Source organism: Ahaetulla prasina, chromosome 1 (genome assembly GCF_028640845.1).
Source record: "Ahaetulla prasina isolate Xishuangbanna chromosome 1, ASM2864084v1, whole genome shotgun sequence".
Lineage (NCBI taxonomy): Eukaryota > Metazoa > Chordata > Lepidosauria > Squamata > Colubridae > Ahaetulla > Ahaetulla prasina.
The window spans coordinates 126,106,146-126,130,318 of NC_080539.1; the positions used below are offsets into that span (position 1 = coordinate 126,106,146).

The 24,173-nt window shown below is 40.5% G+C and overlaps 1 long non-coding RNA gene across 1 annotated transcript in view; it reads left to right on the forward strand.

The window, feature by feature from the left end:
• Positions 1–24,173, forward strand: part of LOC131194333 (uncharacterized) — a 72,721-nt gene that overhangs the window by 21,075 nt on the left and 27,473 nt on the right. Inside the window, exon 2 of the long non-coding RNA XR_009154144.1 lies at positions 1,339–1,408. This is a non-coding gene — a long non-coding RNA (uncharacterized LOC131194333). The remainder of the gene's footprint in view (positions 1–1,338; positions 1,409–24,173) is intronic.

Genomic DNA, 24,173 nt, shown 5'->3' on the forward strand with positions numbered 1-24,173 from the left:
GGCTAAAGAGTGCAAAGGCTGGCTTTTATTCATTGGAAAATCATATGTATTTTTGCTGAAGGAGGCTTGCAGTAACCCTGAAAAAAACACATTCCTCCCCTTAACATCCATTGCAGCATATAATCAGAGGGAAACATATAGCACAAAGGTATTATTATATCAGGAATCGTCATTTCAAAAGCAGAAGCAATAGAAGAGGGTAGGACTACCACATTTAGCCTAGCAACATCAAGATTGCCACTAGACCCTTAACTTTCTGCTGCCATCTAGTGAGTCTTTCGATATCTGCAACCCAGATACTATCACCCCAAGAGAGTATTTCCTCCTTATATACAAAAGTGCTTTAAAGTAAATTCAGTCATATATTCCAGAGGTGGAAAAGATAAAAACAAAACAACATTATTTGATTTGAAAGTTGCACGAATTCAGCATGACCTTAGGTTAGATACAGATTTAGTCATGCTTCAAGTTGATTCCATGAATAAAATAGGACAAATGACATAGTATTGCATGTATATTCCCATCACTTTGTTCATTTTTTGAACAAGCAATGAATGTTATGCACAGTATGGGAAAGTTATAAGACAAGAAACATGATAAAAATAAAATAGCCATAGCAACAGCTCTTGGATTTATATATCGCTTCACAATGCATTACAGCCCTCTCTAAGCAGTTTACAGAGTCAGCACATTGCTCCCAACAATCTGGGTCCTCATTTTACCGACCCCAGAAGGATAGAAGACTGAGTCAATCTTGGGTCGGTGAAGATCGAACTCCTGGCAGTGAGCTGAATGAGCCTGCAATACTGCATTCTAATGGCTAAACATAGCTGTAAGTAATTTATACCAGTACTAATCTATACTTTCTTATCCTTGCAATGTACCTTTATATTTGCCATTCCCATCCAGTAATTTATACATTATCATTTGTTGTTGTTGTTGTTGTTGTTGTTTTACAATTACCACTTATTCCCTTTTGAAGCTTCAATCCATTCCACCCAACTGATTTGATATATTTGTTTGGTAATCTATTCATCAATCATTCTCTCTATATGACCTGACAGCTGATGTATTTTTAGAATAATGGACATTTTTCCTTAGAATTTATTTCCGGCTCTTCCATTATCACTATTTACTGCAGAATTATAGGATTCGTACTTCCAAACACACGTAATAGGCAATTTGAAGCCTGCTGAGGTGAGGATTGCTTTCCATTTATACATCACCAGTAACTACTACTAGATAAAACTCACACAAGAAGTTTCTAGGAACCAAAGCTGAAGTCAAATTGTTTACTCCCTTCAATTTTTTTTATTGATTGCCTCCCTCTTTCCCCAGAGGTTATTGCTTTATCCCAAAGGTCTCCATGAAGTCTTTAGAAAAGATTTACCTTGATACCATCATAAGGGTGAGTACTCTTCCATCCATCTTTTCCAGCTATTCTTTCTCCAGTATATCACCAAGCTGCAAATTCTTTACCATTGCTCTAAGTCAAAATGAAAGAACAAGGCAAAATCTACTTTCAATCCAGTGGATTCCAATCGTTTGATTATTTAATGGGACATTCTAAAGGAAATATATAGATTTTAAACAAATAAGTAAATAAATAAATCACTGCATTAGCCATCAATATTCTCTGCATTTTCCTGGTTAATTAGAAAATCACTCTCATAACAGTGAAATTAATTTGGAGGAGAGAGAGGAGATTAACTATTTCAATAATGGATATTATACAAACCTTCCTTAAAATGTTATGTTTTATAAATGTGACTAGAAGTCTCTGGAAGCTGGGGACCGCAAAAAATGTCACTTCCTGTCCAACCGGAAGTTGGTAAACAGGCTGTTTTTGGCCTCTGGAGGGCCTCTGGAGAGGCAGTTTTTGCCCTCCCAAACTCATAGAGAGGCTCTGGAGCCAGGTGAGAGAGAAAAACAGGCCTACCGAGCCTTCGCGTGCCAGGAGTGGGGTGGGGGAGTAGTCGTGTGTACATGTGCAGGGGTGGGATGCATAGAATTATGGGTATGGGCATGCATGCACGCGCCCCCCCCCGGCACACAATGGCAAAAAGGTTAGCCATCACTGTTCTAGATCATTTAAGTAAAGTTTCTGTACATTGTAAATAAGTGCAAATTATAATCAGAAGCTCTTTCATTATAACAATAGATGGTTAAATTGTACCTCTGCTGAACAATCAACTGAGAAATACAGACATCAACTGCCTGGCAAGAGTAGTTAGGCAAAGAATCTGTTTACCCACACTTCTCCAAAACCTACAATAAGCTGCCCAAACACCAACAACACAACAAAGAAGGAAACTGGCAGACAAAAAGACAGTAAAGATTGACCTTCTTGGCAGAATCACAATTAAGAAACAAACATGCCTTACAAGCCCCACAACACAAAGGACCAGTCCCCCTATAAAACAGCCTCTCTGAACATCAGTTTTTTGGAACAAACCTCTTTGCTTTTGGGAATAAATAATCTCCTTTCTACACACAGCATGTCTGGATTTCATTCTGATTTGTTCTTGTGTAATCATGGCTCGACTTGGGACCCCAAATTATTCTTCAGACAATTCTATCCACCTGGAGAAGCTAGCTGACCCATAGTTGTCCATTAAATGGATCTTCATGTTAGTTTGCAAAGATTTAGCTCACAATTTGTCCTATCCAACAGATTTTTAGTTTTATTCAGTTATTATTCTCTTAAGTATTGGCTACAATTTCATGCCATTTTTATGGCAAAGTGAATTGCCTGTTTTTACCTTCTCCCCATTTTCACATAATTCCACACAATTAATAATATAAATTAAAGTTTCCTTAAGAATGCTTTGGCATGCTAAATTGTAGTGGCTCTGAAAAATCTGTTAAAGCTATTATGTTAAGATTTATGCACCATGCTGTGATTATACTATCCTGTCTGGAGATCATATGCAGAAATGCAAGTAAAATACATCAATGGATCCCATTTCTTTCTCCGCCCACCTCGTATCATCTTACATTTAAAAGAATTCAGCTTTCAGTATGTTCTCTCTATCGTTCTGTCTTCATTACAAGAGCTGGAGCAGAAGCAGGAAAAAGAAGGAGCACCAGCAACAGTGAATTGTTTGGCTTTTCAACCAAATTACGTCAGCTTTAAACTAGAGGCTACTCTAAAAAGCACATTTTAAAGTACAGTGAGCAGCAGAACATTAGTTCTGATAACAACTCAGTGTCTATGTGCATAGTAATATTGTAATTATCCTCTATTTAGAACTTTTACAAAAACATTATATATTCAGGCAATCATGATACTTGCCATGGAAGGTGAATAGTTGTTAGTAGCAGCCAAGGGCCAAAACTCTGTGAAATAAATGAACAGGGACCAATAACAGTTTCTTTTCCTCAGTGCTTCTTTACATGACTTCTATTCCCAAAAGTGCTATTTCTAAAGAAAGAGGAAGAAGTATTAGGGAAATTGTTATAGGCCTGTATATGTAATGTCTACCATAGGCTTAGAAAGCATGTTCTCATATTCAGCTATGTTTGAAGAATAACCTGCCACAAAATAAGCAAAAGTCCATATTCCATTACAATGAATTCAAACTAAGAATTTTTGCTGAATCCAAATAAAGAGTTGGAACCAGCAAAATTTTCCCACAAATGAAAAGGCTCCTTCTGACCACAGAAGCCCAATTTTTTTAATATTTTCTAGTATACAATATGTGTGGGAAGAATCTATCTAATTCATTCCAAACTTCCTTTGAAGTCCCCTGCATCTCCCAAAAATCAGGTTCAGAAGTCTTCAAAACAATGATCAAGGCAACAATGGCACTTGGGGGTTGCAACAAAAATATAGATTTGAATGTCCCATAAGGCGTCTGGACTTTCTTTGTCTTTCCTTGAAAATGTTTTGCTTCTCATCCAAGAAGCTTCTTCAGTTCTTGGAAGAGAAGCGAAACTTCTTCAAGGAAAACCAAAGAAAGTCCAGATGCCTTTTTAAAAAGCATTTTTTTAAAATCCCATTACCGAGATGACTGAGAATATCCATAGACATTGAGAGATCTTACTTTGTCCGTTATCTGTAGAAATGATTCCAAACAGAATTCTTTTTGTGGATGCTTCTACCAATAATGTAAAACTCTGAACCTCCTGATTTTTAACGTGTGTCCATAATGAAACAATTGACCTCTACAGGCTTACACCCTTGGCAAGCCAAAAAGTATTCTGCTCATTTTTCAACAATATCCATGCACTTCAACAAATATGATTAGCACTGATGCACAGCTTGTCTTGCCGTTGCCTTCCCATGCTGGGGAGAGAGAAGTTCCAGTGACATATTAATCCTAGCCGTGTCTAATGAGACAGTTGCTAGCAATTATAAGCTAATGAACCAGAAGCTGATTGTTTAGATACTCAGAGCTGAGAGTCTCTGGCTAAGAGATATATGGAGTTCTATGAAAAAAAAATAACAACTTTGTCAGATAAAGTGGAGGAAAGGGCAAATTGTATATACTGTATAAGAGCCTTTAGATCATATGCCTATAAGGTGGCAAACATGGAATTAATATAAATACATTTGTGAAAGACCTAGAGATTGACCAGAAAGGCAGGAAGACTATTTTGACTTGTTAAAATAGCCTTGGGAAAATGGTTCATGTATCTAAAAAAAAATTTTAAAAAAATCCAACAGCTGTTTTGTCCATCTGGCTGCAATTTCTCACACAGACTATTTCAGCTAAAAGCTAGAAAATATATGTGTAGAGTTGAATTGTCACTGCAGGATCAAAAGTCATGCAAGAGACACATAGTAACAAATATATACACAAAATTATGCAGACGTCCTGGAAGCCTAAATCCTATTTTCTGGGGATGATGTCAAAGGATTGCGTTCTGAATAGTTGTTACCCACTGTTTCCATCACCTTTTCAAGAGCCAAACAAAAAGAACCATAATTTTCTGTAAGATTTTGTTGCACAATTACTTTTGTGTTCAGCCCATTTCTATTATCTGTCAGCTACCATTTCTTTTATTCCTATTTACCAACCTCAAACTAATTCTTTAAAAATGCCTCTGATAAATATGTCTTCTGTGTAGTCATAATGACCATATCCTTTGTATTAAATAATTCTCTATAGTAGGATTAATAGCTCTTGTGTTCATTTTTATGACCTCTGATTTCCTGTCCCATCATGCTCTTTGTTTTGCCTTATAATTCTCCTCAATATCTATATTATACATCGTGTTTGTGAGATGTCTTTGGGGAAAAAATTACATCTCACTAATTCAGAATCCTACTTCACACAGTAGGTAGCCTGCACATAGCTTTCCTAAAAGCAATAAATATGTGTTTGTGTTGTGAGAGTAGGCCTGAATAGAACAGAACAGAACAGAACAGAACAGAATAGAATTTTTAATGGCCAAATGTGATTGGATACACAAGAAATTTGTCTTGGTGCATATGCTCTCAGTGTACATAAAAGAAAAGATATGTTCATCAAGAATTTTAAGGTACGGAGACGACTTCCGGTGTCCAGAGGCAACGGTCGTCTGGAGGCTTCTCCTGCCTCCAGTGCCCGAATCCGGCCGCCGCCGAGGCCCCTAGGGGCCAGGTGTTCCGAAAAGGACACCTGCCGCACGGACGGCTCGCCAGGGGTCTCCCAGCCGACATACAGGACTGGGGGGACCGATGCTGGCGCGTCCTAGGCTCGGCGGGGTTTGGAGGCCACGGGCCACGGCCATTATTTTGGTCGTCGCCTGGGCCGCTGTGCCCGGTGACACCGGGGCTTTGGACTTATAACTGCAGCAGCCTGGTGGTGAACAGGGAACGGAGAAGAATTGAGGAATGGAGAAGGGAAGGGGATATCGGTAAACGCGAGTGGAGTGCTCCGGAGTGCGGGGGGGTTTTTCTCCCCTGCGGCTGGAAGGAGCACGAGTCATTCTGGAGAGAGGAGAACTTAAAATAAGAAGATTACCGGTTTTGTGGAGCTCTGGAGAGAAGAGGTGATGGAGAAATTTAGGAGGGAGGGTTTGAGGCCCCCCCTCCCTCTGGGGAACAGTGGTGGCGTCCAGCTTCCGCCTTCACTATGAGAATTTTGATGACATCACTTCCCTTCGGCTTCCTGGTTGACTAACTGTACTCTGGACTCGTTGCTCCTGTGAGTGCCCCCTGGTGGATCCGGAGGAAATTACAAGGATACTGTGCTTGCCTGAGGATTTTGAAATTTTTTTTTTTAAATGGCAAAAGGTCAGAGACCAACTGCTGGAGAGATGGAGAGAATTCTGGAAAAGTTATCTAATATGGACAAGAAACTGGATGATTTGCAAAGAGGCCAAATGGAAATAAGAGCAGAAATTGTGACTATCCAAAAGGATTTAAAGGATACTCAACAAGTCTCAGCAGAAAACAAGCAGAAAGTGGAAGGTCTGGAGGGTGAGATGCGGGCAGTGCAGAAAAGAGAGGAGATGACAGGCAATGCTGTGCTTGGACTACAGATGGATAAAATGTCTTATTTCCTTAGGTTTCAAAATTTGGAAGAAGTGGACCAAGAAGATTTGAGAGATGTTGTGACTAAATTTCTTGGGAGAGGTGTTGATTTCATGAATTGGGATGTGGATCGAGTTTATAGAGTTAATTCACAATATGCACGCATGCAGTTCCCAGAGAGGTTCATGTCAAATTTGTGAGAAGAGAGGCGAGATGAAATTCTTAGAAAACATAGGAGTGGGGCACTGACTTACAGGGGCAGGAGATAGCCATTCTGAGGCAGATTCCCAGACAGGTACGTGAAATGAGAAAGAAATATTACTTTTGTCAAGCAAATTGTACCAGAAGGAGTAGGCTTCAGATGGCTGATGCCAGAGGATTGATGATTTTCCGGGAGGCATTACGAAAAAATTAGTACAATTGCGGAGGCTACGGCCTCGTGGAGGAATACAAAGCCCTCCTGGAATCAGATGACCCAGGAATTGAAGAAGGGGAGGTTATAGACCATGGGGCGGAGGCGGCTGCCGCTGTTGCGGCCCTGGAGTTGGGTCAGGCTGAACCCAGAGTTCTGAGATCCAAAACTAGGAAGTGATAAAGATATTTGGTATTGTGTTGGTTTTCCTTATTCTCTTTTGTACGATATTCTGTTTATTCTTGACCCTTCTTTATTGCGTATGTAAGATTTGTAAACTTAGCTACTTCGTGTCACCTGTTTGCCATATGGCTGTTGTATGTGTTAAAAAATTTGAGTAAAATTCTTATCTTGTATAAGAAAAATGAAAATTTACCATACCTGATATGTATTTGTATAAACCTTTTTTGACCAATAAAAACTTTTTGAACAAAAAAAAGAATTTTAAGGTACAACACTTAATGATAGTCATAGGATACAAATAAGTTTTAACAAACTGCCATACCTATAGATCAGGGGTGTCAAACTTGTCATTACATGACGAATTGCAACTTTTCCCTCCTTTGCCAAACCAGGACTGGGCATGGCCAGTGCATGTTGCATCCAGTGTTGTGGTCCGCCAGCAGCCTATGGAGCTGGCAACGAAGTCAGATAGCGATGAGGCTGAGGAAGAACAGAGGCCAGTCCTGGTGGTTGGGGAAGGCCTAGATGAGGGCTTTGTGTCAGAGGCAGAGTTGGGGCCAGGGCCATTGGGGAGTGAGGCATGGATTCCAGAGCCTCCAGAGGCTGACAGTAGTGAGGCAGAGGAACAGGAGAAGCAGTTCCTAGTGCATGTCTGGGAAGGGCTGCCAGAAGGCAAGAGCAGCTCAAGCAAAGAGGATGACTCGGGAGTAGGGCCAAGAGATGATTGGCCCCTCCCATAAGGCTTAAAAGACCAGCAACGGTGTTTGGGCTCTTTGCCGGAAAACAACGTCGGTAGCTTTGTCTTGTTGCATTTCTGTTGTATCAGTGTCTTCTGAACTTTTGCCAAGAAAGGCCTTTGGCAGTTTGCCTAATTGGACCAAGGTTGGTGATAGGACTGAGGAATTGTGTTGGGAGGAATTTGCTTTAATTTAGTTGGACTATGCTGAGAATGAAGTAATTCTCAACTGCTTTAATAAAGTTTGTTTTTACACTGACTGAGTTTCCTACTACCTACTTGGGCCTGGGTCACAACATCTGGCCCATGGCCCACAAGTTTGACACCCCTGCTAGAGATGAAGCAATCACATAAGCAGAGTGACCAAAAGCCAGGAAAAGCTCCCTTGGGGAAAGTGGTTAAGAAAGAACCAAGTTGTTAAGGATAAAAAATTGTCACCTGAACCAAACAAAAGAAGTTGGGCCTGAGCACACGGAAGAGCCCTTCCCAAGTCTCATCAAGAGCACCAGATTTGTAAATTAACATGGCATGAGCAGCTATCAGTCCTGTGAATCAAGAGTAGTTATCAGTCCTGTGAATCAACAAAGCAACGAGTTGGGGAGATAAAAGAGGTTCTGAAGTCTGCACACAATTTGAGTCATCTTTGAATCCAGATCTGGCGCAGGGGTGAAATGCTCCCGGTTTGGACCGCCTCGCCCGATCCGGTAGCGATGGCAGCTCCTGGTTTGGAGAACTGGTGGCAAAAATCCCTGCCCCCCCCCCACCTCTGCTGAGCCACACCATCAGCAGAGGGTTTTTTTTTACTTTTAAAAGCAGTTTTTCTTCAGCCAAAAACATGCCTTTAAAAGTAAAACTTGTGCCTTTGAGGTTCTGGGCTGCCACGAGGCAAGCCTCATGAGGCAAGCCTCATGGGATCGTCAGAGGAGCCTTTTAAAAAGTTTTTGAACAAAAAAAAGAATTTTAAGGTACAACACTTAATGATAGTCATAGGGTACAAATAAGCTATAACAAACTGCCTTACCTATAAATCAGGGGTGTCAAACTTGTCATTACATACGAATTGCAACTTTTCCCTCCTTTGCCAAACTAGGAGTGGGCATGGCCAGCGCATGTTGCATCCGGTGTTGTGGTCCGCCAGCAGCCTATGGAGCTGGCAACGAAGTCAGATAGCGATGAGGCTGAGGAAGAACAGAGGCCAGTCCTGGTGGCTGGGGAAGGCCTAGATGAGGGCTCTGTGTCAGAGGCAGAGTTGGGGCCAGGGCCATTGGGGAGTGAGGCATGGATTCCAGAGCCTCCAGAGGCTGACAGTAATGAGGCAGAGGAACAGGAGAAGCAGTTCCTAGTGCATGTATGGGAAGGGCTGCCAGAAGGCAAGAGCAGCTCAAGCAAAAAGGATGACTCGGGAGTAGGGCCAAGAGATGATTGGCCCCTCCCATAAGGCTTAAAAGACCAGCAACGGTGTTTGGGCTCTTTGCCGGAAAACAACGTCGGTAGCTTTGTCTTGTTGCATTTCTGTTGTATCAGTGTCTTCTGAACTTTTGCCAAGAAAGGCCTTTTGCAGTTTGCCTAATTGGACCAAGGTTGGTGATAGGACTGAGGAATTGTGTTGGGAGGAATTTGCTTTAATTTAGTTGGACTATGCTGAGAATGAAGTAATTCTCAACTGCTTTAATAAAGTTTGTTTTTACACTGACTGAGTTTCCTACTACCTACTTGGGCCTGGGTCACAACATCTGGCCCATGGCCCACAAGTTTGACACCCCTGCTAGAGATGAAGCAATCACATAAGCAGAGTGACCAAAAGCCAGGAAAAGCTCCCTTGGGGAAAGTGGTTAAGAAAGAACCAAGTTGTTAAGGATAAAAAAATTGTCACCTGAACCAAACAAAAGAAGTCGGGCCTGAGCACACGGAAGAGCCCTTCCCAAGTCTCATCAAGAGCACCAGATTTGTAAATTAACATGGCATGAGCAGCTATCAGTCCTGTGAATCAAGAGTAGTTATCAGTCCTGTGAATCAACAAAGCAACGAGTTGGGGAGATAAAAGAGGTTCTGAAGTCTGCACACAATTTGAGTCATCTTTGAATCCAGATCTGGCGCAGGGGTGAAATGTTCCCGGTTTGGACTGCCTCGCCCGATCTGGTAGCGATGGCGGCTCCTGGTTTGGAGAACTGGTGGCAAAAATCCCTGCCCCCCCCCACCTCTGCTGAGCCACACCATCAGCAGAGGGTTTTTTTTTTTACTTTTAAAAGCAGTTTTTCTTCAGCCAAAAACATGCCTTTAAAAGTAAAACTTGTGCCTTTGAGGTTCTGGGCTGCCATGAGGCAAGCCTCATGAGGCAAGCCTCATGGGATCGTCAGAGGAGCCTTTTAAAAAGTTTTTTTCTTCTAGCGATCCCAAAGGAGTTTCCTGATCCTCACAAGCTTTTAAACTCACTTTTTAACAGCCCACATTTACAAGAGCCCCCACTCATGCCCACCCAATCGCCTCCTCCCCCACTTACCTATAATTACTGCTCCTTTCTGGCTCGCAAACCATGGCTTTTGCAATCAATTGCATCAGCTAGCAACTGATTTTGTCTACCTAAAATCCATGTGCCTGAATCTGTCTGTTTTGCTGGCTGAGGAACTCTGGGAATTGAAGTCCACAAACCTTAAAGTTACTAAGGTTGGAGACCCCGATCTAAATATATATATATAAAAAAATAATAAAATAAAATATTTGTGCAGCTTTCTGAGATTTGGTGTGTTTCTGTAGTGTTTCACTCTAACTACACAAACACACAAAATCTCACAAAGCTGTATGTGGCATTTTGTGTGTGTGTGTGTGTGTGTGTCGTGTTGTGTTGTGTGTGTGTAAAGTATGAAAGTTGGTTTTTGAGCTTTTCGTGGCTGTGTGAAGTGTGTGAAGTGCAGCTGCTTTTACATTGTGTGTGAGTCAGTTGTGTTGTGTTGTATGTATATAAAGTGTGAATGTTGGTTTTTGGTACCTCTTATTGTTTTTTATACTTTGTTTATTATTTTTATTATTTATTGTTACTGGACACGTCCACCCAGTCATCTGACCACCAAGCCATGCCGACCAATTAAGCCGGTAGGGAAAATTTTTAGATTTCACCCCTGATTTGGCAGCTTCCGTCTCTTTGGCTATGGCCTGCTAGACTAGGATGAGGGTAAGTGGATGAACCTATTCATGTATGTCTGAGAAAGAAAATATATATTTGTTGTAGCCAGTAAAGTTAAGTTATTGTTTTAAATTGGCTGGGTCTCTGTGTATTCAGAAGACCTGGTTCTGCTTCAGTGTTTGGTTGAAAGTGATTTGAGTGTGGCTATTTTCCAGGACTCTGAGAGGATGAGTGGGTGACCATAAGCTGAATCTAGGGGCCTGCATGAAACAGTGTGTCCATGTTTTATGTTATACATTTCTGAATATTTTGACTCTAGTAGTTCAATTGGGAAAAAGGAACATATATTTAAATATACAAAGGATAATTACATTTCGAGGAACTCTTGTAGACAAACATTTAAGTCCCTCTTGTTTTATCCCACCTTGTCCCATTGTTTTGGAAAAAAATAGGAAAGTTGTTATGTCTCTCTCGAGGGTATTTTTCCAAGCAGGAAATGGAGGAATCCAGAGCAGCTGCAGATCATTAAGATACATGAAGAGACACATAGGGACTCCCTCTGCCATAGCAATGGTACAACCTCAAAGAACCCACTGAAAATCCTCCAAAGAAACTCAAAAGTTGCTTGAGAAAAGAAGTTTGTGTGTGTGTGTGTGTGTTGGGGGGTGGTGGAGCTTCTTCAAGTGGAAGACAACTTCCATGAAACAGGACAATTGATTTGAACACCAGCTTGTTTTTAATGGCATATTTTTAAATATGTTCAACCATCTGTTTTTCTTTAATTATATCCTTTTTATATTTATCCACCAGGAGCAATATTCTGTTGGAAGGATAAGACATAAATATTCTTAATAAATAAAACTGTCTTGCCCAGGTTGCTGTTTGCCCCACCCGTGAAATTCAGTAAGTCTTCCTTAGAACAGAGAACGCTTCATAGCTATAGAGAGACTTCTTGTCATGCATTTGGTTAAGGCCATTTAAAAACCAACTAAGCAAGTGCCATTGTCACATCTTGTATGATAATTCTGTGCACTGTGAAGATATATTTTTTGTGTTGTATTTATGACTCTTCAGCTGAATAGTGAAGTGCTATGAAAATAGAAAACACCTTAGGGAGGAGGCAGATTTGTAGGCTGAAGTTTAAACTAGGAACAAAATTCGGACATATGCTGAGAAATAAAAGCAACATTTATAGTCCTTTGTTCTTGCAGAAGCTCAATGCCCATAGCAGTTACTTCTCGCCCCTCCCCATTCCCCCCATAATAAGCCTATAAGGTCAATCAAGGGGGGAGTGATTGGCAGCCCAAAACTATTCAGCAAGCTTCCTTTTCAAAGCTAATTTGCAAGGATCCAATCCCTGCCCAGTGATAAGCAAGCTGACCTGAACCTTTATATCTTCTTATTAGTGGTGACCTGCCCCCTTTATATGGGACTTTGCAGTGTAGAGCAGTATGTCTTCTTTGCTGTTATTCATCTGAGTGCAAACTTCAAATCGTTTGCTATCCCACTTTGTGATAAAACCTCTATTTCTGAAACTGGATGAAAATAGAGGCCTCTTCAGATCTTCTCTGTTATGGTGGAGACAGCAGTCAGAGTGGGTGGAACTCCTCTGTTCAGATTGGATAACTGAGTCTGTTGAAGCTGAAAAGTCCTGCCCCTTGCTGCTGGGAAACCCAGATTTTGACTCAGTTGTTCAGCCTGGACGGTTGCGTTGTGGATTCCTCCCTGCCTGAATTGCAGGGTATATAGTTGTGAGTAATATTTTTCTTAACTTTTTTTCTGGGTTTAGAGCACCCTTATTAGTTCTGTTGAACTAAGGCTTTATTGGAGGGGGTGTTCTCCGCTGGCTGCAGAACTTTTATTTAAGTTCTGCTTCAATCCTGTTGAGCTGCAGGCGTTCCAGGATATTTTTGGTGGGGTTTTTAACGCCCCCGAAGCCAGTAGGGATTGGATGAGTGGAGTTATTTGCTCCCGGTATCGTTGTGGCAGCTTCTAACGCTGCTGAGGGCTTGCTGGGCGGCGTAGGAATTGTTTGGCTTAGTTTGCCGCCCGGCTTTAAATTTGGTCGCTGAAGAGTTTCGTTTTCGCTCCCACACGGGTAGCCTGCATTTACCCAGCCCTCCGTCTCCTATTTCGTGCGATCCGACGTTTGCCGCCAAAAACAGTTTTAAACTGCTCGCTTATAGCAGCGGCGGAAGGAGACGTCCAGAGCTTGGTGCTCACTCCGCCCCTCCCCTATCCACACGCCGGCGGCCATTTTTGAGCACATTTGGCGTGAGTCTTCAGAAGAGTTAGTCCTGAAGCTTCTAGTGGGCAGAGTTAACGGCAAATTTGGGCGTGGAGCCTTGTGCTCTCCTCTAGCACGCATTTGTGACATTTTGGGCTTCATTAGCGGCTGCCATTTTGAGCTCATTTGCCGTGAGTCTTTAGAGGAGTTAGTTCTGAAGCTTCCAGTGGACAGAGTTAAGGGCGAATTTGGGTGTGGAGCCTTGTGCTCTCCTCTAGCACGCATTTGTGAGAATTTGGGCTTCATTAGCCGGCTTCTCCTCCTCTCTATTGGCAGCCGCCATTTTGAGCACATTTGGCGTGAGTCTTCAGAAGAGTTAGTCCTGAAGCTTCTAGTGGGCAGAGTTAACGGCAAATTTGGGCGTGGAGCCTTGTGCTCTCCTCTAGCACGCATTTGTGACATTTTGGGCTTCATTAGCCGGCTTCGCCTTCTCTCTATTGGCGGCTGCCATTTTGAATATTTAAAAAAAAAAAGAGAGAGAGATGTGATCCTTTGGCCTTCTTAAGGTCTAGAAACTTATTATTTCATCATGCCTAAGGCCTTGGCAAAATCCAATAAACGACAGGGGTCTCCACTGCCGGAGGAGCAGGGCCCATCGGGAGGTGTGTCTTCCAGGGCTCCTATTGCAAAGAGCAGCCGTATTTCCAAGCAGAAAACCAAGGCCCAATCTACTCCAGGCCGCAGTAAGTCGTCTAAAGCATCTCTGAGGGATGAGCAGAGGAGAGATGAAGCAATACAGAGAATCTGTAGTAGGGCAGTATCTAATTTACCCTCTTCTACTATGGCTAATCCAGAACCCAGTACTTCTGCTGGGCCTCTTATTCGAGAGGGTATTATTTCTACCTCTCCTGGTCAAGCTTCCTTTTCAAAGCTAATTTGCAAGGATCCAATCCCTGCCCGGTGATAAGCAAGCTGACCTGAACCTTTATATCTTCTTATTAGTGGTGACCTGCCCCCTTTATATGGGACTTTTCAGTGTAGAGCAGTATGTCTTCTTTGCTGTTATTCATCTGAGTGCAAACTTCAAATCGTTTGCTATCCCACTTTGTGATAAAACCTCTATTTCTGAAACTGGATGAAAATAGAGGCCTCTTCAGATCTTCTCTGTTATGGTGGAGACAGCAGTCAGAGTGGGTGGAACTCCTCTGTTCAGATTGGATAACTGAGTCTGTTGAAGCTGAAAAGTCCCGCCCCTTGCTGCTGGGAAACCCAGATTTTGACTCAGTTGTTCAGCCTGGACGGTTGCGTTGTGGATTCCTCCCTGCCTGAATTGCAGAGTATATAGTTGTGAGTAATATTTTTCTTAACTTTTTTTCTGGGTTTAGAGCCCCCTTATTAGTTCTGTTGAACTAAGGCTTTATTGGAGGGGGTTTTCTCCGCTGGCTGCAGAACTTTTATTTAAGTTCTGCTTCAATCCTGTTGAGCTGCAGGCGTTCCAGGATATTTTTGGTGGGGTTTTTAACACCCCCGAAGCCAGTAGGGATTGGATGAGTGGAGTTATTTGCTCCCGGTATCGTTGTGGCAGCTTCTAACGCTGCTGAGGGCTTGCTGGGCGGCGTAGGAATTGTTTGGCTTAGTTTGCCGCCCGGCTTTAAATTTGGTCGCTGAGGAGTTTTCTCAGACAGTTCATTCTACTGCAACCCAAGTTGTTGGTCAGGGGGCAGAGCCTCTTTTGCCTGTTTCGCCACATATTCAAGCCATCATCGAACAGACGATTCAAAGGACCCTTTTATCGGGCATGCAGATATCTGGGAGGGCTTCCTTGTCCCATTTGATGCTCTCAGTGAGGGAAGAGGATCCTGAAGAGGAAGAGATGCAGTCACAGCTGGGTACAGTTTCGCCTACCCACTCAGTAACTAGCCATCCCTCTCTTTTGGAGGAATTGGAAAGGGGAGATCCTGACCTGTCTGAAGATGAAGGGTTATTACCTGACCAGCCGGCATTTACTGGTCTTTTTCCTCCTAATCTTTTTAAGTCCTTGCTTTTCAAGGCAATTGAACTCAATTGAGTTCTTCCTCGGATCAACCTGTGGCATCATCCTCTAAGGGTGCATCTGATATTCTTTTTTCTGAACCTGATCGAGTTCCTGATTCTATTCCAGCACCTCCACTTTTCATGGATGTAATCAAACGCCAGTGGACAGCCCCTGGTTCTTCTACGGTTCTGTCCTCAGCAGACAAATGTTTCTTCAATGTGGACCCCAAATTAGCTTCAGCTCTACAGACTCCCACTGTAGATGGTCCAGTTGCAGCTCTGGCATCTTCTTCATCCATTCCGGGCCAGCCTGAAGAGAACCTTCGTCCGGAAGATAGACGGGCGGAGCAAGTCCTGCAGAGAGCACATCTAGGTGCAGCTTGGGCAATTCGGTCGGCTTCTTCAGCATCTTTCTTTAATAGATCCACCTTGTTGTGGCTTAGACAATTACAGGATAAACTTCCAGCAGAGGATACTCGTATCCATCAGGAGCAATATTCTGTTGGAAGGATAAGACATAAATATTCTTAATAAATAAAACTGTCTTGCCCAGGTTGCTGTTTGCCCCACCCGTGAAATTCAGTAAGTCTTCCTTAGAACAGAGAACGCTTCATAGCTATAGAGAGACTTCTTGTCATGCATTTGGTTAAGGCCATTTAAAAACCAACTAAGCAAGTGCCATTGTCACATCTTGTATGATAATTCTGTGCACTGTGAAGATATATTTTTTGTGTTGTATTTATGACTCTTCAGCTGAATAGTGAAGTGCTATGAAAATAGAGGCCTCTTCAGATCTTCTCTGTTATGGTGGAGACAGCAGTCAGAGTGGGTAGAACTCCTCTGTTCAGATTGGATAACTGAGTCTGTTGAAGCTGAAAAGTCCCGCCCCTTGCTGCTGGGAACCCAAGATTTTGACAGTTGTTCAGCCTGGACGGTTGCGTTGTGGATTCCTCCCTGCCTGACTTGCAGGGTATATAGTTGTGAGTAATACTTTTCTTAACTTTTTTTCTGGGTTTAGAGCACCCTTATTAGTTCTGTTGAACTAAGGCTTTATTGGAGGTGTTCTCCGCTGGCTGCAGAACTTTTATTTAAGTTCTGCTTCAATCCTGTTGAGCTGCAGGCGTTCAGGATATTTTGGTGGGGTTTTTAACGCCCCCGAAGCCAGCAGGGATGGGATGAGTGGAGTTATTTGCTCCCGGTATCGTTGTGGCAGCTTCTAACGCTGCTGAGGGCTTGCTGGGCGGCGTAGGAATTGTTTGGCTTAGTTTGCCGCCCGGCTTTAAATTTGGTCGCTGAGAAGTTTTCTCAGACAGTTCCTTCTACTGCAACCCAAGTTGTTGGTCAGGGGGCAGAGCCTCTTTTGCCTGTTTTGCCACATATTCAGGCCATCATCGAACAGACGATTCAAAGGACCCTTTTATCGGGCATGCAGATATCTGGGAGGGCTTCCTTGTCCCATTCGATGCTCTCAGTGAGGGAAGAGGATCCTGAAGAGGAAGAAATGCAGTCACAGCTGGGTACAGTTTCGCCTACCCACTCAGTAACTAGCCATCCCTCTCTTTTGGAGGGATTAGAAAGGGGAGATCCTGACCTGTCTGAAGATGAAGGGTTATTACCTGACCAGCCAGCATTTACTGGTCTTTTTCCTCCTAATCTTTTTAAGTCCTTGCTTTTCAAGGCAAAGAATGTGGCTGAATTGAGTTCTTCCTCGGATCAACCTGTGGCATCATCCTCTAAGGGTGCATCTGACATTCTTTTTTCTGAACCTGACCGAGTTCCTGATTCTATTCCAGCACCTCCACTTTTCATGGACATAATCAAACGCCAGTGGACAGCCCCTGGTTCTTCTACGGTTCTGTCCTCAGCAGACAAACGTTTCTTCAATGTGGACCCCAAATTAGCTTCAGCTCTACAGACTCCCACTGTAGATGGTCCAGTTGCAGATCTGGCATCTTCTTCATCCATTCCGGGCCAGCCTGAAGAGAACCTTCGTCCGGAAGATAGACAGGCGGAGCAAGTCCTGCAGAGAGCACATCTAGGTGCAGCTTGGGCAATCCGGTCGGCTTCTTCAGCATCTTTCTTTAATAGATCCACCTTGTTGTGGCTTAGACAATTACAGGATAAACTTCCAGCAGAGGATACTCGTATCCATCAGGACCTGAATAAGATAATTGCAGCTGTTCAATTTTCGGCGGATGCCACTTTACATGCCATACGTTTTGTTTCCAAATCCATGGCTTCAGCTTTGACGGCTCGATGCTTACTCTGGCTTAGACAATTACAGGATAAACTTCCAGCAGAGGATACTCGTATCCATCAGGACCTGAATAAGATAATTGCAGCTGTTCAATTTTCGGATGCCACTTTACATGCCATACGTTTTGTTTCCAAATCCATGGCTTCAGCTTTGACGGCTCGATGCTTACTCTGGCTTAGACAATTACAGGATAAACTTCCAGCAGAGGATACTCGTATCCATCAGGACCTGAATAAGATAATTGCAGCTGTTCAATTTTCGGATGCCACTTTACATGCCATACGTTTTGTTTCCAAATCCATGGCTTCAGCTTTGACGGCTCGATGCTTACTCTGGCTTAGACAATTACAGGATAAACTTCCAGCAGAGGATACTCGTATCCATCAGGACCTGAATAAGATAATTGCAGCTGTTCAATTTTCGGATGCCACTTTACATGCCATACGTTTTGTTTCCAAATCCATGGCTTCAGCTTTGACGGCTCGATGCTTACTCTGGCTTAGACAATTACAGGATAAACTTCCAGCAGAGGATACTCGTATCCATCAGGACCTGAATAAGATAATTGCAGCTGTTCAATTTTCGGATGCCACTTTACATGCCATACGTTTTGTTTCCAAATCCATGGCTTCAGCTTTGACGGCTCGATGCTTACTCTGGCTTAGACAATTACAGGATAAACTTCCAGCAGAGGATACTCGTATCCATCAGGACCTGAATAAGATAATTGCAGCTGTTCAATTTTCGGATGCCACTTTACATGCCATACGTTTTGTTTCCAAATCCATGGCTTCAGCTTTGACGGCTCGATGCTTACTCTGGCTTAGACAATTACAGGATAAACTTCCAGCAGAGGATACTCGTATCCATCAGGACCTGAATAAGATAATTGCAGCTGTTCAATTTTCGGATGCCACTTTACATGCCATACGTTTTGTTTCCAAATCCATGGCTTCAGCTTTGACGGCTCGATGCTTACTCTGGCTTAGACAATTACAGGATAAACTTCCAGCAGAGGATACTCGTATCCATCAGGACCTGAATAAGATAATTGCAGCTGTTCAATTTTCGGATGCCACTTTACATGCCATACGTTTTGTTTCCAAATCCATGGCTTCAGCTTTGACGGCTCGATGCTTACTCTGGCTTAGACAATTACAGGATAAACTTCCAGCAGAGGATACTCGTATCCATCAGGACCTGAATAAGATAATTGCAGCTGTTCAATTTTCGGCGGATGCCACTTTACATGCCATACGTTTTGTTTCCAAATCCATGGCTTCAGCTTTGACGGCTCGATGCTTACTCTGGCTTAGACATTGGCAGGTGGATGCCCGTCACAAATGGAGGCTTGCGTCGGCTCCCTTCGCGGGGGAGCTACTTTTTGGTGCTGCGTTGGACCCCCTATTGGTCGAGACTAAAGACAAAAGAAAGATATTACTTTCAGTCTATCGCAGAGGGGAAGCCAGATTCACTCCTTTTTCCTCCTAATCTTTTAAGTCCTTGCTTTTCAAGGCAATTGAACTCAATTGAGTTCTTCCTCGGATCAACCTGTGGCATCATCCTCTAAAGGTGCATCTGACATTCTTTTTCTTCCAATATTGTCCTATTAGTAATCTTGCTGCAGTTATTAGATTTAAAATCAATTTAGTCTCAATTACTGTACAATCCGTAATAATTCCCAACAAGAAAAATTGCGGCAGGAACTTTATCTTCTTTTCAGAACATTTTGTAAAATCCACCAAATTTTTATCCAAAAGGCCTTTATGTCCTTACAAGTCCACCAAATGTGAAAATATGTAGCGTCATCACAATTACATCTCCAACATTTTGCTTGCATTTCTGGATACATACACGATAATTTTTAGGATCTAGATGCCATCTATAAAACATTTTGTAAAATCCACCAAATTTTTATCCAAAAGGCCTTTATGTCCTTACAAGTCCACCAAATGTGAAAATATGTAGCGTCATCACAATTACATCTCCAACATTTTGCTTGCATTTCTGGATACATACACGATAATTTTTAGGATCTAGATGCCATCTATAAAACATTTTGTAAAATCCACCAAATTTTTATCCAAAAGGCCTTTATGTCCTTACAAGTCCACCAAATGTGAAAATATGTAGCGTCATCACAATTACATCTCCAACATTTTGCTTGCATTTCTGGATACATACACGATAATTTTTAGGATCTAGATGCCATCTATAAAACATTTTGTAAAATCCACCAAATTTTTATCCAAAAGGCCTTTATGTCCTTACAAGTCCACCAAATGTGAAAATATGTAGCGTCATCACAATTACATCTCCAACATTTTGCTTGCATTTCTGGATACATACACGATAATTTTTAGGATCTAGATGCCATCTATAAAACATTTTGTAAAATCCACCAAAATTTTATCCAAAAGGCCTTTATGTCCTTACAAGTCCACCAAATGTGAAAATATGTAGCGTCATCACAATTACATCTCCAACATTTTGCTTGCATTTCTGGATACATACACGATAATTTTTAGGATCTAGATGCCATCTATAAAACATTTTGTAAAATCCACCAAATTTTTATCCAAAAGGCCTTTATGTCCTTACAAGTCCACCAAATGTGAAAATATGTAGCGTCATCACAATTACATCTCCAACATTTTGCTTGCATTTCTGGATACATACACGATAATTTTTAGGATCTAGATGCCATCTATAAAACATTTTGTAAAATCCACCAAATTTTTATCCAAAAGGCCTTTATGTCCTTACAAGTCCACCAAATGTGAAAATATGTAGCGTCATCACAATTACATCTCCAACATTTTGCTTGCATTTCTGGATACATACACGATAATTTTTAGGATCTAGATGCCATCTATAAAACATTTTGTAAAATCCACCAAATTTTTATCCAAAAGGCCTTTATGTCCTTACAAGTCCACCAAATGTGAAAATATGTAGCGTCATCACAATTACATCTCCAACATTTTGCTTGCATTTCTGGATACATACACGATAATTTTTAGGATCTAGATGCCATCTATAAAACATTTTGTAAAATCCACCAAATTTTTATCCAAAAGGCCTTTATGTCCTTACAAGTCCACCAAATGTGAAAATATGTAGCGTCATCACAATTACATCTCCAACATTTTGCTTGCATTTCTGGATACATACACGATAATTTTTTTTTTTATTCAAAAGTTTTACAAAATTTCCCTCGTTCTGCTCTATACCAATTTTCTGATCTCCCTTCCATCTAGCACGTAGTTGCTCATATTGAAACCAAGTATAATTTTTCCCTTCCTCTCTTAATACTTGCAGAGATTTTAACTGCAAATTACCTCTTTCAGTATACAAAAGATCTTTATATGTAATCATTTCCTGATTCTGTTCTATGTTTATATTTTCTACTGTATGTCTAGGACTTGCCCATATAGGAACCTTATAATTTAGTTTATAAGAGTATTTTTCCAAACACATGAAGGGCATTTCTTAGCACATGATTTTTAAAGGCCTTATCCACTTTTTGTCATAAATTAAATATGCATGCCATCCATATAACAAATCATAACCTTCTATATTCAAAATTCTGTCCTCTGTTAAATTAAACCAATCACTTATTGCAGAGAGCAGCTGCTTCATAATATAATTTAAAATTAGGCATTTTAAACCTCCCTTTCCGAGAATCTTGAATTATTTTCATTTTAACCCTAGCTTTTTACCTTCCCATATAAATTTGTTAATTCCTTCTGCCATTCCTCAAGATTCTTATCTTTCTTAATTATTGGTATCATCTGAATTTTTAAAAAATTTTCGTCCCAACTTAATTATACCCTACAATCATCAATTCCTAACTTCCCCAAAAGCAATCAAAATAATACATCATAATCATTCAAAACAGTCTGATAACTCTTAGTCTGATATCTCGTTGAATATAGTCAATCCATTTTTCCATTCCTTTAAGTATCTTTCTTGCGTATTGTCTTTCAAAAGGCTGATATCTTCGCCATCTCAGCCAAATTGGCAACTTTCAATATCCATTCTTCTATTGTTGGTACTTCTTTTTCTTCCAATATTGTCCTATTAGTAATCTTGCTGCAGTTATTAGATTTAAAATCAATTTAGTCTCAATTACTGTACAATCCGTAATAATTCCCAACAAGAAAAATTGCGGCAGGAACTTTATCTTCTTTTCAGAACATTTTGTAAAATCCACCAAATTTTTATCCAAAAGGCCTTTATGTCCTTACAAGTCCACCAAATGTGAAAATATGTAGCGTCATCACAATTACATCTCCAACATTTTGCTTGCATTTCTGGATACATACACGATAATTTTTAGGATCTAGATGCCATCTATAAAACATTTTATAAAATTTTCGTCCCAACTTAATTATACCCTACAATCATCAATTCCTAACTTCCCCAAAAGCAATCAAAATAATACATCATAATCATTCAAAACAGTCTGATAACTCTTAGTCTGATATCTCGTTGAATATAGTCAATCCATTTTTCCATTCCTTTAAGTATCTTTCTTGCGTATTGTCTTTCAAAAGGCTGATATCTTCGCCATCTCAGCCAAATTGGCAACTTTCAATATCCATTCTTCTATTGTTGGTACTTCTTTTTCTTCCAATATTGTCCTATTAGTAATCTTGCTGCAGTTATTAGATTTAAAATCAATTTAGTCTCAATTACTGTACAATCCGTAATAATTCCCAACAAGAAAAATTGCGGCAGGAACTTTATCTTCTTTTCAGAACATTTTGTAAAATCCACCAAATTTTTATCCAAAAGGCCTTTATGTCCTTACAAGTCCACCAAATGTGAAAATATGTAGCGTCATCACAATTACATCTCCAACATTTTGCTTGCATTTCTGGATACATACACGATAATTTTTAGGATCTAGATGCCATCTATAAAACATTTTATAAAATTTCCCTCAGATTCTGTGCCTGCGTGAATTTAACATTTCTAACCCAAATTTTTCCCACGTTTCCAATAATATTGGCTCCTGAAAATTTTGTGCCCACTTTATCATACAGTCCTTTACCAAGTCCCTTTCAGAATCTATTTCAAGTAACACATTATACAATCTCTTTATATGCTCCTGAGACTGATTTCTAATTTGCTTTACCAAATTTCCCTCGTTCTGCTCTATACCAATTTTCTGATCTCCTTCCATCTAGCACGTAGTTGCTCATATTGAAACCAAGTATAATTTTTCCCTTCCTCTCTTAATACTTGCAGAGATTTTAACTGCAAATTACCTCTTTCAGTATACAAAAGATCTTTATATGTAATCATTTCCTGATTCTGTTCTATGTTTATATTTTCTACTGTATGTATAGGACTTGCCCATATAGGAACCTTATAATTTAGTTTATAAGAGTATTTTTCCAAACACATGAAGGGCATTTCTTAGCACATGATTTTTAAAGGCCTTATCCACTTTTTGTCATAAATTAAATATGCATGCCATCCATATAGCAAATCATAACCTTCTATATTCAAAATTCTGTCCTCTGTTAAATTAAACCAATCACTTATTGCAGAGAGAGCAGCTGCTTCATAATATAATTTAAAATTAGGCATTTTAAACCTCCCTTTCCGAGAATCTTGAATTATTTTCATTTTAACCCTAGCTTTTTACCTTCCCATATAAATTTGTTAATTCCTTCTGCCATTCCTCAAGATTCTTATCTTTCTTAATTATTGGTATCATCTGAAAGAGGAATAAAAATCTAGGTAAAACATTCATTTTAATAGCAGCAATTCTCCCCAGCAAAGATAATTGCAATTTTTCCAAACAATCAACTCCTTCTGAACTTTTGCCATAAAACCTCATAGTTATTCTTATACAATTTCACATTTGATGACGTAATATAAACCCTAAGTACTTAACCTTCTTTACAATTTCAAATCCTGTTACTTCCTCTAGTTTTTCTTTCTGTTGTCTGGCCATATTTTTATTATCACTTTTGTCTTTTCTGATTTACCTTAAACCCTGAGACATTCCCATATTGATCAATTATTTCCAACAAAGATTTACTAGAATTTATAGGGTTTGTTAAAGTAATCACCAAATCATCTGCAAAAGCTCTTAACTTATATTCATATTGTCTAACTCTAATTCCCTCTATCTCCTTTACTTCTCGTATTTTATCCAATAATGGTTCTAGAGTTAAAATAAACAATAATGGTGATAAAGGACATCCCTGTCTTGTTCCTTTCGCAATCTTAAAAGGTTCTGTTAAGCTACCATTGATTATGATCTGTGCTGTTTGCTCTCCATAAATTGCCCTAATTATTCTTAAAAAACCATCTCCAAATTGCATCTTTTCTATTAATTTAAATAAAAAATCCCAATGCAATCGATCAAAAGCTTTCTCTGCATCGAGAAAAATAAATGCTGCTGGAATAAAATTTTCTTTTCTAAGTACTCCAGTAAATTAACAATCTGCCTAACATTATTCCTCATCTGTCTCCCTTTTATAAATCCAGATTGATCATTATGAATTCTTAGCTGCAGAATCAACATTAATCTATTAGCTATTATTTTAACAAAATCTTATAATCATTATTTAAAAGTGAGATTGGCCTATAATTCCCAGGTTTAGAACAATCCTGTTCCTCTTTTGGTATCAATGAAATAAAGAGGTTCTCCATGAGGGGGGAATTCCCCCTCCTAGTTGTATCTGATTAAATAATTCCTTAAGTGGACCTAACATCTC